Source organism: Ostrea edulis, chromosome 5 (genome assembly GCF_947568905.1).
Source record: "Ostrea edulis chromosome 5, xbOstEdul1.1, whole genome shotgun sequence".
NCBI lineage: Eukaryota > Metazoa > Mollusca > Bivalvia > Ostreida > Ostreidae > Ostrea > Ostrea edulis.
The window spans coordinates 79905808-79912785 of NC_079168.1; positions in this window are offsets into that span (position 1 = coordinate 79905808).

Genomic DNA, 6978 nt, shown 5'->3' on the forward strand with positions numbered 1-6978 from the left:
AATTATCTCAATGAATGAAAACTTGCATTTACATGAAAGGGACTTTCATCATAGATGTCATTTTATAATAGGGAAGAAACATATCAACCAACGGGTTATTAAAGTATTTGATATCAATGATAATGGAAGTGAAAATTAAAACGAATGGAGTTATAAGGGCGAATTTATTGTCAGAAGTCCGAAATTTCGCTGAAGATGAGATCTCAGATAAAGGGTGTGAGTTTAATACAGTTCTATGATAGTATTGAACTCACTACTTCATATTTTCTGAAAATATCCACTGGTATCGGGAGTTTTTAGTGTCATCAACACCCAGCTGTAAATTCAATAGTCATTATTGTGAAATTTCATCATTCTCTCACCGGAGGGCGCGTTATGCAAGCTTCCTGCTACGGGTAAAGAATGAAACTTTGTTACACTGACTACCCCAGTCCCGTGGGGATCTAGGTTACAATAGGTCCTCAGTACCCCTTGCTTGTCGTGAGAGGGCGATCTAGGTTATAATAGGTCCTCAGTACCCCTTGCTTGTCGTGAGAGGCGACTGCATGGGACGATCCTTCGGATGAGACCGCAAAAACCGAGGTCCCGTGTCACTGGTGTAGCACGATAAAGAACCCCACCTGCTCGAAGGCTGTAAGCGCTGAACATAGACCTAAACTTCGCAGTCCTTCGCCGGCAACGGTGACGTTTCCATATGAGTGAAAAGTTATTCAATCAACCGATCACTGACAACCCGATCATACTCCCTGCTGACATTGGTTACTGAGTACAGCTAGGGCTCACCAGTCGGGTATGAAAACGAATGCAAATGTCATACTTGCTCAAATGAAAGGTTAAGGTCGCATCTTACCACGATAACATCCTCTGTTATATCTCGATTTTGCGTCATAAGATCAGGTTCACATTGTTGTCGAACTTGTCTTCATCGCCTTTACCCCTTGCTTGTTGTAAAAGACGATTAGATGGGGCGGTTCTTCGGATGAGAACGCAAAAACCGAGGTCCCGTGTCACCGCAGGTGTAGCACGATGAGGATCACTCCCTGCCCAAAGGCCGTAAGCGCCGAGCATAGACCTACATTTTGCAGCCCTTCACTGGCAATGGTGACGTCTCTATATGAGTTAGAGATAACAACCAACCGATAAAACTTAACGACCACCACCACCACCACCCCCACCACCCCGTCTGGATCCGCCAATAGAAAGTGCATGTCGCTGATTATCATTGCTGAATTAGATTCTCCTTTTCAGGAGTGCTAAATACTATTGATTTGTGCATTGAATGTCATTGATGCATGTTTGTTGTTTTCATGATGAAGACGTTTGTTGAATGAGCTCAGTAGGAGATGGGGATAATTGTGCTTAGTCTGAGCGAATATGTCCTGTCGATATAAAGTGGTTGTTTGTCCTGAAACACAGGATAAAGACTCATGTTCTAAGCACATCACTCTGTTCATCACGGAAACAATAACATCGCAGATTTCCTTACAACATATGTGTTTTCTTACAATCTATTTATGTATGGTGCGTATTTCACGAAAGACTACATGTACCTTCCACGAGTTCACTTACTTTCCAAATTTTCCAATTCTGCCACTGAAATTGTGACAGTTTGTAACACAGCAGTAATATTTACCCATGTTTTTCCACCTTCGTAGACCAACCGAAAGTATTGTACATACCGTTCCGCACGAACGATAACTCATACCTGCAAACATTACGAAAATCCGGAATAGTAATACTTGCACCACTCAGGTGGTACATATAACAATACTTAAACCACTCAGGTGGTACATTATATGGTATACATTAGAACCACTTAGGTGGTACATTAGATGGTATATACTAGAGCCACTCAGGTGGTACACATGGTATAAACTAGAGCCACTCAGGTGGTACACATGGTATAAACTAGAGCCACTCAGGTGGTACATTATATGGTATTTAAACTAGAGCCACTCAGGTGGTTCATATGGTATATATTAGAGCCACTCTGGTGGTAAATTGTATGGTATATATTAGAACCACTCTGTTGGTACACATGGTATAAACTAGAACTACTCAGGTGGTACATTATATGGTATATATCAGTATATACTATATATTATAGAGCCACTCTATATATACATGATTACGTGCGCACAAAACACATCTATACTTATAAATTAACAAATTTTGTCAATAAAGTCCTAAACGCATGCTCCAGAGTTACTGCTTGTACCTTTAATATTGTGCCATGTGTGAGGTGAAGTCCGTAAGCTATAATAGGATCTTACTTGATTAGTAAATCATTTAATAACTTTTAAAGTGATGACTTAACAACAACGCTGATTGGATGAAAAATTCGTTTGATTTCTGTGTCCCCCCCCCAAATCGTCCGGAGTTCATCTGCACTGAACACGCGGGACTACTTTTCTCTGGAATGCGTCTTCCCCATTAACGGCCGTTCTAATTTTAGCGTTATTTATTGAACGGGAATTTCTACACATTCATTGTAAACGAAATGTATTCGTTTGATGCTACCAAAAATAAACACAACCATAGATGTGAATAAAATACAAATCAATTTAAAGAAACAACACACATACACATGTAGGCCTAGTGATGACGTGGCAGAATAGTCAACTTGATGGCGTTGGGCACTGACTGGTAGTCCTAAGTGGACAGATTACGGTATGTATCGTCTGCTCTTCGAGTTCGATAACATGACGGAGCAAGCAGCGACTTTTGATCTGGTAAATATTAATGAAATCATGCATTATGTTTTCGATTATTGCGTTTGACGAGAAGCTAGAAACGATGTGTATTCATAACTTCGTCCTTAATTTGTCACACTGGACGAAAACTTCCATTATAAAGACATTCGCAATACTGAGTTTCAAATTTTGAAATTAAGAACGACCGTTCATTTTGTTTTTGGTCAACTATCGGCATGACGGAATCCAATTGCTTTCGTAAAATCATTATCTAATTTTCAATTCGGAGAGAGATCATTTATGTTACATAAGGAACATTTAATTTGGAGCTCCAAGTGACTTCCTAAAAATCAAGTTTTATTTACTGTATATAATATGAATCAATATAATATGACTAATGCACGCAATTATTCAAAAATTTTTCTTAAATTCATTTGAATGAAAGATATCATTAATTCAATCCATGTGCGCAACAATTAGCACGCATTATAGAAGTCCTTCCTCTATGCAATATTACAGTGTATTAAATTGTGATTTCCCGCGCTTGCGATGGGTTTCATCTAGTGTGCTTAATGCAAGGTGAAGATAACGAACAGTGATCAATCTCATAACTCCTACAAGCAATACAAAATAGATAGTTGGGCAAACATGGACCCCTGGACACACCAGAGGTGGGATCAGGTGCCTAGAAGGAGTAAGCATCCCCTGTTGACCGGTCACACCCGCCGTGAGCCCTACATCCTGATCAGGTAAACGGAACCATCCGCAGTCAAAATCAGTGTGCCAAGAACGGCTTAACAATCGGTATGAAACACGTCAGACAGCATTTGACCCAATGCGAGGTTGTATTGACGAACTAGATCGTTATAACGACCATAGAATTTGCGAAATGCTGACTTCAATCGAGACTGTTGAAATCCCTGTACCATCAACTTGTTTGTCAGTAACTTACCTCGATTTAAAAACTGACTATACCCAGAACAAGCTCTTGCATATCGAATCAGTTGAGATATATAAACACCATATGCAGGTGATAATGGAATATTGCTACACAAATATGGGAAGTTGACGATGGAGAAGCTGAAATCATCCCGTTTGTCATACAGTTGAGTTGTCAGTTTGCCGTTAATATCTACTTTCAATAAAATATCTAAGTATGAAGCAGAAGTGGACGACTCTGTGGTGTCCTTTATTTCGAGCTCACAGGGATATATCAAATCGACATATGAATGAAAGCTATCATTGTTAATAGACAAAACGTCATCGATATATTATCTAAAAGTCGAATTGAAGGTCACAGCGAGAGATTTTTTCTTCTCACGTAGAAGTTTTTGAATAAATTCTTAATACGATGTTTGACATATTGCATGAAACCATTACATAAAGGCAGGCTCTTTTGAATAAAGCTATCAAAATCTTCCGTCTGATTAAAATGAAACCTTCACTATCCACAATCAAAATTCTAAACACTGAGCTAGTGAAGGTTTGATTTCAATCTGTCAAAACCTTGTAGATTGTTTTATTAGAATTATTTTTTATGCTGGAGAGTCTCACTAAAACGGCACAATAGTTATGAGGTCCGCATTTAATTTCGCATATATCATTATAGAAATTTCTTTTCAAAACGTGCGAATTCGTGCGATCTCGCAAAGCACTGAAAGCGGTACACGATGGCCTCGATACCTAAGCCTAATCCAAGAAGTGCTCTTTAGTGCCCTTAATTGATCTTTGACAATCTAAACTTAATACCCAGTGGGGACCAGAACTTTGTGTGAGATTCCAGTTAATGATATAAAATGCAAAGCGGTTTTTTTTTTAGTTTTAGAATCTTGTACATAAGGAATTATAAATGTCTCTACATATAACAACACATACAGACGTCCACCCCCACCCCACCCCCCCCACCCCCCCATCACTGCACTTTTGTTATAGTCAGTGTATACCGGGTTCTTTTCGTGCCCGATTTAATTTCGCTTATTTCCTCCTTATCAGAAATATGTGAATTAAAACCTGGGTGAACACAGGTTTATTCATCACTTTAGATCCTAATAATAAAAAAGCCTGATGACCAAATTCGTTTCTATTGCAGAGAAGCTAAAATAAGGCGAGGTGAAAATATTGAAATATACAGTGAATGTAATTGTTTACTCATTCCACTGAAGAAAAACCAGAATGCTATCCTCACTGCTGTTGTGTCTAAAGGTATCTCAGGCTGTAAAGATGAGAAGTCAGGATTCTAACTTAATCTGTGTTGCTCAGTCTGTAAAGTTGAGAAGTCAGGATTCTAACTTACATCTGTGGTGCTCAGTCTGTAAAGTTGAGAAGTTAGGATTCCAACTTACATCTGTGTTGCTCAGTCTGTAAAGTTGAAAAGTCAGGATTCTAACTTAATCTGTGTTGCTCAGTCTGTAAAGTTGAAAAGTCAGGATTCTAACTTACATCTGTGTTGCTCAGTCTGTAAAGTTGAGAAGTCAGGATTCCAACTTACATCTGTGTTGCTCAGGCTGTAAAGTTGAAAAGTCAGGATTCTAACTTACATCTGTGGTGCTCAGTCTGTAAAGTTGAGAAGTCAGGATTCCAACTTACATCTGTGTTGCTCAGTCTGTAAAGTTGAAAAGTCAGGATTCTAACTTACATCTGTGGTGCTCAGTCTGTAAAGTTGAGAAGTCAGGATTCCAACTTACATCTGTGGTGCTCAGTCTGTAAAGTTGAGAAGTCAGGATTCTAACTTACATCTGTGTTGCTCAGGCTGTAAAGTTGAGAAGTCAGGATTCCAACTTACATCTGTGTTGCTCAGTCTGTAAAGTTGAGAAGTCAGGATTCTAACTTACATCTGTGTTGCTCAGGCTGTAAAGTTGAAAAGTCAGGATTCTAACTTACATCTGTGTTGCTCAGGCTGTAAAGTTGAAAAGTCAGGATTCTAACTTACATCTGTGTTGCTCAGGCTGTAAAGTTGAAAAGTCAGGATTCTAACTTACATCTGTGTTGTTGGAAATATAGTATATTATCCCCATTGTTACTATTACACTGTTAAAAGTATCGGATACTAACCTAAATATTACACTGCTAAAAGTTTCGGATACTAACCTAATTATTACAGTTAAAAGTTTTGGATATTAACCTACATGTAGTTATTACTGTTGAACGTTTCGGATACTAACCTAATTATTACTGCTGAAAGTTTTGGATACTAGCCTTCGGCTCAGGTGAGCTAAAAAGGCAGTGTAAGTTCACAGTCCACTACACTCCCAAGGCTCAGGGAAGATTCGTCCCGTGAGTTGTCTCTGAATGCTTGGCGTCTCTTCAGCAACCGCATCCGCCGTTCCCGACGACAACCACCGTCATCACGGACGAAACCATGTCCGTCCATGGACACTAAGTCCCAGAGCTCTGAAGAGACTCTACCTGAAGAAGGCCTCCCACCAAACACCAGAGTCACTACGTTGCTACCATTATGTAATGTGTAGCGGTCACCCAGCCAAGGACTGATTACGCTCGCCGATGCTGAACTTGCGTGATCAAGAAAGAAACCACATCACTAGAAAAGCTAGCTCAGTATAAGCTAGAACCTCTAGGCAGTACAAGTTCCCTCTATACTGCCCGCTACATTAGTAATAAATGTGGTCATCAACAGCTTTCTTCTATCAGTATGAATGCTTTGAATTCCTTTAGGTAGTATGAAATGTTCTACAGATTAGACAGAGGTGATGGCGAACGAAGCTCGCTCCGATGATTGCATATGTTGGTCACGTATTTTTTTGCTCTTCATCAGCTGAAAATTGATCGGAATTACCCAAGGTGCTTTAGAAAAATATCGCCATCACTGTGGTACTTCATAAAAAAGTTGATAAAATAGATTGTATGAAAAATACCACAAACATTTTTGATAACCAGACAAGTCTTATGTTGCAAAATGTTAAGGGACTTCGCTCGTCTCGATGGTTACACCGTAAAGCATTATGATTCATTCTATGCGGATTTTACTTCAGGTCCTTATGTAGCGATCTATGTGGGCGGATCAAAGGATCTGATTTTAATCAGATTGACTATTGTAAAAAGGGGGGTAACTCGTAAGATTACATTTGTTAAAGAGTGTGGCGACATCTAGATGTTTCAGATGCACCAAAATGGAAAATGGGGTCGTGTTTGGTTCAGTGATCTAACATAGCATCTGAAGCTCATGTTAGAAGTTATAGTTTTTGTCCGTCCGTTCTGTTTCTATTCTAATTTCTCTTGATACATATCAAGCGTAGCTTCTTTGCAGACCATTCTAATTCATGTAATT